The 10,000-nt window shown below is 41.9% G+C and overlaps 1 non-coding gene across 1 annotated transcript; it reads right to left on the minus strand.

Moving 5' to 3' along the window:
- Positions 1-6,680: 6,680 nt before the first annotated feature.
- On the minus strand, positions 6,681-6,799 carry LOC123688323. The gene has a single exon (XR_006749852.1). It is a non-coding gene; the product is annotated as a 5S ribosomal RNA (ribosomal RNA).
- Between the last annotated feature and the right edge of the window lie 3,201 nt (positions 6,800-10,000).

The following is a 10,000-nucleotide window of genomic DNA, read 5'->3' on the forward strand; positions in this document are numbered from 1 at the left end:
TTTTTTTGTGCCACCGATGCATGACGTGAACGACTTTTCGGCTCGATTTAAGATACCGATGCATGACGTGAACGACTTTACGGCGCGATTTAAGATACCGATGCATGACGTGAACGACTTTTCGGCGCGATTTAAGATACCGATGCATGACGTGAACGACTTTACGGCGCGATTTAAAGCTATACCGATGCATGACGTAAACAAGATCACACCGATGCAGCACGTTAACATTAAAGCCCGCCTAATCCGATCGATGGAGGCCGTCTCGAGTGTCCAACTTGCTCACAAGAGCCGAGAAAACAAACCGATGCATCACGTAGACAAGATCGTACCGAATGTTAACACAATCCAAAAGGAAATAATCTTAGATGAATATCGATTCTGATTATTGATTTTTCTTTCGCGATATTGATAGAAGACATCTGAATGAATTTCGAATTAATTCCGAAATCAAAAAAATATTTTCAATAAATTTTTTTTCTAGAGTACCTCGGTCTTTTCTATTTTATTTCCAAGTTTCGTACGTCAATCAACATACATCCCAGAAAAAATCATCTCTCTAACTATCCTGGTTCAAAAGTTGTATCGGAACTTTTCACGTCGAAAAAGAACATAGGCGAAAAAGGACGTGAACATTATTCCTTATAAAAATCAAACCCGACCATGGATTTTGATTCTGATTGTTGATTATCGCTATTAGAACACATTAGGAGGCAACCAAATCAAATTTGAGAAAATTCCACAATCAGAAAATTTTTTTCGAAAAAAAAAAAAAAATTCGAGAACACCTCGGTCATGGCAAGTTATTTCCCACAATCCATTCCCCAATCAACGTACATCCCAGAAAAAATCAATCTCTCTAACTATCCTAGTTCAAAAGTTGTATCGGAACATTTTCACGTCGAAAATATATCTCTAAGTCCAGACCGATGCACCACGTAATCTCGGGCAGACCGATGCACAACGTAAATGACGATCGGGACCGGGGCGATCGGTCGTATCTGACACCGCCGGCTCGGTTCTAACATCGTCAATGAGTCGGGGTTGTAAAAAAGGACGTGAACATTTTTCCTTATAAAAATCAAACCCGACCATTGGATTTTGATTCTGATTGTTGATTATCGCTACTAGAACATATAAGGAGGCAACCAAATCAAATTTGAGAAAATTCCACGATCAGAAAATTTTTTTCGAAAAAAAAAAAAAATCGTAATCACCTCGGTCATGGCGAGTTATTTTCCGTATTTCATTCCACAATCAACGTACAACATAGAAGAAATCATCTCTCTAACTATCCTGGTTCAAAAGTTGTATCGGAACATTTCACGTCGTAATATCTCGCCAAGTCCAGACCTCGGCGATAGGTAGTATCTGACACCGTCCGCTCGGGACTGACATCGACTTGGACTCGGCTGATGATGGGGAGGCGTTTAAGGACGTGAACATTTTTCCTTATAAAAATTAAAGTCGACAATGAATATTGATTCTGATTACTGATTTACGCTTTAAAAACACATTAGAAGGCAACCAAATCGAATTTGAGGAAATTCCACGATCAGAAAATTTTTTTCGAAAAAAAAAAAAATCCGAAAAATATTTTTCGATTCCGATTACTGATTTACTCTTTTAGAACACATTAGGAGGCAACCAAATCAAATTTGAGAAAATTCCACAATCAGAAAATTTTTTTCGAAAAAAAAAAAAATTCGAGGACACCTCGGTCATGGCAAGTTATTTCCCACAATCCATTCCCCGATCCACGTACATCCCAGAAAAAATCATCTCTCTAACTATCCTGGTTCAAAAGTTGTATCGGAACATTTTCACGTCGAAAATATATCTCTAAGTCCAAACCGATGCACCACGTAAACTAGGGCAGACCGATGCACCACGTAATATCGGGCAGACCGATGCAGAACGTAAACTCGATCATACCGATGCTTCACGTAATCTCGATCTTACCGATGCACCACGTAAACAAGGGCAGACCGATGCAGAACGTAAAGTAGATCTTACCGATGCACCACGTAATCTCGATCTTACCGATGCACCACGTAATCTCCATCTTACCGATGCACCCACGTGAACTGGATCTTACCGATGCAGAACGTGAATTGGATCTTACCGATGCAGAACGTGAATTGGATCTTACCGATGCACCACGTAAACTCGATCATACCGATGCACCACGTAATCTCGGGCAGACCGATGCACAACGTAAATGACGATCGGGACCGGGGCGATCGGTCGTATCTGACACCGCCGGCTCGGTTCTAACATCGTCAATGAGTCGGGGTTGTAAAAAAGGACGTGAACATTTTTCCTTATAAAAATCAAACCCGACCATGGATTTTGATTCTGATTGTTGATTATCGCTACTAGAACATATAAGGAGGCAACCAAATCAAATTTGAGAAAATTCCACGATCAGAAAATTTTTTTCGAAAAAAAAAAAAATCGTAATCACCTCGGTCATGGCGAGTTATTTTCCGTATTTCATTCCACAATCAACGTACAACATAGAAGAAATCATCTCTCTAACTATCCTGGTTCAAAAGTTGTATCGGAAACATTTCACGTCGTAATATCTCGCCAAGTCCAGACCTCGGCGATAGGTAGTATCTGACACCGTCCGCTCGGGACTGACATCGACTTGGACTCGGGCTGATGATGGGGAGGCGTTTAAGGACGTGAACATTTTTCCTTATAAAAATTAAAGTCGACAATGAATATTGATTCTGATTACTGATTTACGCTTTAAAAACACATTAGAAGGCAACCAAATCGAATTTGAGGAAATTCCACGATCAGAAAATTTTTTTCGAAAAAAAAAAAAATCCGAAAAATATTTTTCGATTCCGATTACTGATTTACTCTTTTAGAACACATTAGGAGGCAACCAAATCAAATTTGAGAAAATTCCACAATCAGAAAATTTTTTCCAAAAAAAAAAAAAATTCGAGGACACCTCGGTCATGGCAAGTTATTTCCCACAATCCATTCCCCGATCCACGTACATCCCAGAAAAAATCATCTCTCTAACTATCCTGGTTCAAAAGTTGTATCGGAACATTTTCACGTCGAAAATATATCTCTAAGTCCAAACCGATGCACCACGTAAACTAGGGCAGACCGATGCACCACGTAATATCGGGCAGACCGATGCAGAACGTAAACTCGATCATACCGATGCTTCACGTAATCTCGATCTTACCGATGCACCACGTAAACAAGGGCAGACCGATGCAGAACGTAAAGTAGATCTTACCGATGCACCACGTAATCTCGATCTTACCGATGCACCACGTAATCTCCATCTTACCGATGCACCACGTGAACTGGATCTTACCGATGCACCACGTAATCTCGATCTTACCGATGCACCACGTGAACTGGATCTTACCGATGCAGAACGTGAATTGGATCTTACCGATGCACCACGTAAACTCGATCTTACCGATGCACCACGTAATCTCGATCTTACCGATGCACCACGTGAACTGGATCTTACCGATGCAGAACGTGAATTGGATCTTACCGATGCAGAACGTGAATTGGATCTTACCGATGCACCACGTAAACTCGATCATACCGATGCACCACGTAATCTCGGGCAGACCGATGCACAACGTAAATGACGATCGGACCGGGGCGATCGGTCGTATCTGACACCGCCGGCTCGGTTCTAACATCGTCAATGAGTCGGGGTTGTAAAAAAGGACGTGAACATTTTTCCTTATAAAAATCAAACCCGACCATGGATTTTGATTCTGATTGTTGATTATCGCTACTAGAACATATAAGGAGGCAACCAAATCAAATTTGAGAAAATTCCACGATCAGAAAATTTTTTTCGAAAAAAAAAAAAAATCGTAATCACCTCGGTCATGGCGAGTTATTTTCCGTATTTCATTCCACAATCAACGTACAACATAGAAGAAATCATCTCTAACTATCCTGGTTCAAAAGTTGTATCGGAACATTTCACGTCGTAATATCTCGCCAAGTCCAGACCTCGGCGATAGGTAGTATCTGACACCGTCCGCTCGGGACTGACATCGACTTGGACTCGGGCTGATGATGGGGAGGCGTTTAAGGACGTGAACATTTTTCCTTATAAAAATTAATACATCCCAGAAAAAAATCATCTCTCTAACTATCCTGGTTCAAAAGTTGTATCGGAACTTTTCACGTCGAAAAAGAACATAGGCGAAAAAGGACGTGAACATTATTCCTTATAAAAATCAAACCCGACCATGGATTTTGATTCTGATTGTTGATTATCGCTATTAGAACACATTAGGAGGCAACCAAATCAAATTTGAGAAAATTCCACAATCAGAAAATTTTTTTCGAAAAAAAAAAAAATTCGAGGACACCTCGGTCATGGCAAGTTATTTCCCACAATCCATTCCCCGATCCACGTACATCCCAGAAAAAATCATCTCTCTAACTATCCTGGTTCAAAAGTTGTATCGGAACATTTTCACGTCGAAAATATATCTCTAAGTCCAAACCGATGCACCACGTAAACTAGGGCAGACCGATGCACCACGTAATATCGGGCAGACCGATGCAGAACGTAAACTCGATCATACCGATGCTTCACGTAATCTCGATCTTACCGATGCACCACGTAAACAAGGGCAGACCGATGCAGAACGTAAAGTAGATCTTACCGATGCACCACGTAATCTCGATCTTACCGATGCACCACGTAATCTCCATCTTACCGATGCACCACGTGAACTGGATCTTACCGATGCAGAACGTGAATTGGATCTTACCGATGCAGAACGTGAATTGGATCTTACCGATGCACCACGTAAACTCGATCATACCGATGCACCACGTAATCTCGGGCAGACCGATGCACAACGTAAATGACGATCGGGACCGGGGCGATCGGTCGTATCTGACACCGCCGGCTCGGTTCTAACATCGTCAATGAGTCGGGGTTGTAAAAAAGGACGTGAACATTTTTCCTTATAAAAATCAAACCCGACCATGGATTTTGATTCTGATTGTTGATTATCGCTACTAGAACATATAAGGAGGCAACCAAATCAAATTTGAGAAAATTCCACGATCAGAAAATTTTTTTCGAAAAAAAAAAAAAATCGTAATCACCTCGGTCATGGCGAGTTATTTTCCGTATTTCATTCCACAATCAACGTACAACATAGAAGAAATCATCTCTCTAACTATCCTGGTTCAAAAGTTGTATCGGAACATTTCACGTCGTAATATCTCGCCAAGTCCAGACCTCGGCGATAGGTAGTATCTGACACCGTCCGCTCGGGACTGACATCGACTTGGACTCGGGCTGATGATGGGGAGGCGTTTAAGGACGTGAACATTTTTCCTTATAAAAATTAAAGTCGACAATGAATATTGATTCTGATTACTGATTTACGCTTTAAAAACACATTAGAAGGCAACCAAATCGAATTTGAGGAAATTCCACGATCAGAAAATTTTTTTCGAAAAAAAAAAAAATCCGAAAAATATTTTTCGATTCCGATTACTGATTTACTCTTTTAGAACACATTAGGAGGCAACCAAATCAAATTTGAGAAAATTCCACAATCAGAAAATTTTTTTCGAAAAAAAAAAAAATTCGAGGACACCTCGGTCATAGGCAAGTTATTTCCCACAATCCATTCCCCGATCCACGTACATCCCAGAAAAAATCATCTCTCTAACTATCCTGGTTCAAAAGTTGTATCGGAACATTTTCACGTCGAAAATATATCTCTAAGTCCAAACCGATGCACCACGTAAACTAGGGCAGACCGATGCACCACGTAATATCGGGCAGACCGATGCAGAACGTAAACTCGATCATACCGATGCTTCACGTAATCTCGATCTTACCGATGCACCACGTAAACAAGGGCAGACCGATGCAGAACGTAAAGTAGATCTTACCGATGCACCACGTAATCTCGATCTTACCGATGCACCACGTAATCTCCATCTTACCGATGCACCACGTGAACTGGATCTTACCGATGCACCACGTAATCTCAATCTTACCGATGCACCACGTGAACTGGATCTTACCGATGCAGAACGTGAATTGGATCTTACCGATGCACCACGTAAACTCGATCTTACCGATGCACCACGTAATCTCGATCTTACCGATGCACCACGTGAACTGGATCTTACCGATGCAGAACGTGAATTGGATCTTACCGATGCACCACGTAAACTCGATCTTACCGATGCACCACGTAATCTCAATCTTACCGATGCACCACGTGAACTGGATCTTACCGATGCAGAACGTGAATTGGATCTTACCGATGCACCACGTAAACTCGATCTTACCGATGCACCACGTAATCTCAATCTTACCGATGCACCACGTGAACTGGATCTTACCGATGCAGAACGTGAATTGGATCTTACCGATGCACCACGTAAACTCGATCTTACCGATGCACCACGTAATCTCGATCTTACCGATGCACCACGTGAACTGGATCTTACCGATGCAGAACGTGAATTGGATCTTACCGATGCACCACGTAAACTCGATCTTACCGATGCACCACGTAATCTCAATCTTACCGATGCATCACGTAATCTCGATCTTACCGATGCAGAACGTAAACTCGATCATACCGATGCACCACGTTATCTCGGCAGACCGATGCAGAACGTAAAAAAAAAGCTTACAGCACGCGGTGTTCCCAAGCGGTCACCCATCCAAGTACTAACCGCGCCCGACGCTGCTTGGCTTCAGTGTTCTGACGAGAACTGGCAATTTCAGCGTGGTATGGCCGTAAACAACAAATATAGCGATATTTTCTATGATATCTCACTTTTTGGGAGCGGAAAGGACGTGAACGTTTTTCCTTATAAAAAATGAAATAACTTTTGGATATTAATTCTGATTGTTGATTTAAGTTTTAAGAACACATTAGGACATATCTCAATGAAATTTGAGGGATTTCCGAAATCGAAAAATATTTTTCGAAAAAAAAAAAAAATCCCAGAAGACCTCGGTCATCTCAAGTTTATTTCCATATTCTATTACACAATCAACGTACATCACAAAAGGAACCATCTCTCTAACTATCACAGTTAAATTTTTGTATCGGAACATTTCACGTCGGAATATCTCGCTAAGTCCAGACCGGGGAGATCGGTCGCATTTGACACCGTCCGCTCCGGTCTAACATCGTCTTGGAGTCGGGGTAACGATGGAGAGGCGTTTAAGGACGTGAACATTTTTCCTTATAAAAATTAAAGTCGACAATGAATATTGATTCTGATTACTGATTTACTCTTTTAGTACACATTAGAAGGCAACGCAATCAGATTTGAGGAAATTTCAAGATCAGAAAATTTTTTTCGAAAAAAAAAAAAATTCAAGAACACCTGGGTCATGGCAAGTTATTTCCCACAATCCATTCCACAATCAACGTACAACATAGAAGAAATCATCTCTCTAACTATCCTGGTTCAAAAGTTGTATCGGAACATTTCACGTCGAAATACCTCGCCAAGTCCAGACCGGGGCGATAGGTAGTATCTGACACCGTCCGCTCGGGACTGACATCGACTTGGACTCGGGCTAATGATGGGGAGGCGTTTAAGGACGTGAACATTTTTCCTTATAAAAATTAAAGTCGACAATGAATATTGATTCTGATTACTGATTTACGCTTTAAAAACACATTAGAAGGCAACCAAATCAAATTTGAGGAAATTCCAAAATCAGAAAATTTTTTTTCAAAAAAAAAAAAATCCGAAAAATATTTTTCGATTCTGATTACTGATTTACTCTTTTAGAACACATTAGAAGGCAACGAAATCAAATTTGAGTGAAATCCAAAATCAGAAAATATTTTTCGAAAAAAAAAAAAAATTCGAGAACACCTCGGTCATGGCAAGTTATTTTCCACAATCCATTCCCCAATCAACGTACATCCCAGAAAAAATCATCTCTCTAACTATCCTGGTTCAAAAGTTGTATCGGAACATTTTCACGTCGAAAATATATCTCAGAGTCCAGACCGATGCAGAACGTAAACTCGATCATACCGATGCTTCACGTAATCTCGATCTTACCGATGCACAACGTAAACTAGATCACACCGATGCAGAACGTAAACTCGATCATACCGATGCACCACGTAAACTCAGGCAGACCGATGCAGAACGTGAACTCGATCTTACCGATGCACCACGTAATCTCGATCTTACCGATGCACCACGTAAACTCGGGCAGACCGATGCAGAACGTGAACTCGATCTTACCGATGCACCACGTAAACTAGGGCTGACCGATGCATCACGTAAACGACGATCGAGAGGCGCGAAAGGACGTGAACGTTTTTCATTATAAAAATTGAAATAAATGATAAATAATGATTCTGATTGTTGGTTATCATTTTTAATAAGCATTAGGAGGCAACCAAATGAAATTTGAGGAAATTCCGATAATAGAAAATTTTTTCGAAAAAAAAAAAAAATTCATGAAATCCTCGGTCATCGCAAAATATTTACCATATTCTGTTCGATAATCAACGTATATTTAAGAAGGAATCATATCTGTATCTATCTTGGTTCAAATTTTGTATCGGAACATTTTGACCAAAGTCCGAGCTTCGGCCGAAACAGACACCGCTGACCTGGCCTATCGATCGACCGAGAGTCGGGGATAGAGCGTAAGTGTTGTCTGGAGGGGAACCCTGTGCTCTCCTGACATATATAGGGAAGGTGGTCGCGTTGGGCGATGCAGAACGTTTGGATCGGGAATTATATTTTTGGTTCAGCTATTGGAATATGGTTTATTGTTGGTATATATTGGCGAAATAACGTTCTTACTGACTGGGGATATTCATAAAAATGAGTCCGGAGATTTTCAGATCGAAGTCCGAGTGATCCGACTTGGAAGGCGTGTTGGGTGGGTCGAGATGGCTTAGATAGATCAGACGAGGCGGGCTAAGTGTTGACGTCATGCATCGGTCCATTTTCAGATTGAGTCCGAGTAATCCGACTTTGAAAGAGTGTTGGGTGCGTCGAGACTGTTTAGATAGATCGGACGAGGCGGACTAGGTGTTAACGACATGCATCGGTATATTTTCTGATCGGAGTCCGAAGAAATCGGCCCTAGTAGGCGCAGCGGACGGTCGAGACGGCCTCGGTGGGTCGGATCGATCGGGAAAAGTTTGCTAAATCGTGTCTGGAGGGGAACCTTGGGTTCTCCTGACATATATAGGGGATAAGGTTTGGGTGAACGATTCTTCACGTAAAAGTTGAGTAATTTATTTTTCGATAAGCTTTTGGATATTGATGAGAAGTATATGTATATCTTCGATTAAAAGAATTCTTACCGTCTCCATGTATATTATATTAGATATATAAGAAATAGTTAACGTGATGCATCGGCCGATTTCCGGATCGGAGTTCGAGAGATGCGACTTTCGATGCGCGATGGGTGGTTCGAGACGGCCTAGATCGATCGGACGAGGCGGACTAGGTGTTAACGACATGCATCGGCGGATTTTCTGATCGGAGTCCGAAGAAATCAGCTCTAGTAGGCGCGGCGAACGGTCGAAACGGCCTCGATCGATCGGACGAGGCGGACTAGGTGTTAACGACATGCATCGGCGGATTTTCTGATCGGAGTCCGAAGAAATCAGCTCTAGTAGGCGCGGCGAACGGTCGAAACGGCCTCGGTGGGTCGGATCGATCGGGAAAAGTTTGCTAAATCGTGTCTGGAGGGGAATCCGGGGTTCTCCTGACATATATAGAAGGGGTGGAGAATGGGTCCTGTCCTAGACTGTTTGGAGTTCTTTTTAGGATGATATTCAGTTGGTAAGTGGTAGACCCGAATCCGACCTCGGCGTTTGGGTACTGGCAAGGTGTGTTGGTTTCGGCTTTCGCATCTTGGGTCGCTTTCGTCAACCTCATGCAGCGAGGTCGCGGTCCGCTTCGTCTCTTTGTAGTCGAATGGCCTTTAAGCGACCAACCTTAAAAT

Source organism: Harmonia axyridis, chromosome X (assembly GCF_914767665.1).
Source record: "Harmonia axyridis chromosome X, icHarAxyr1.1, whole genome shotgun sequence".
In the NCBI taxonomy this organism is placed as follows: domain Eukaryota; kingdom Metazoa; phylum Arthropoda; class Insecta; order Coleoptera; family Coccinellidae; genus Harmonia; species Harmonia axyridis.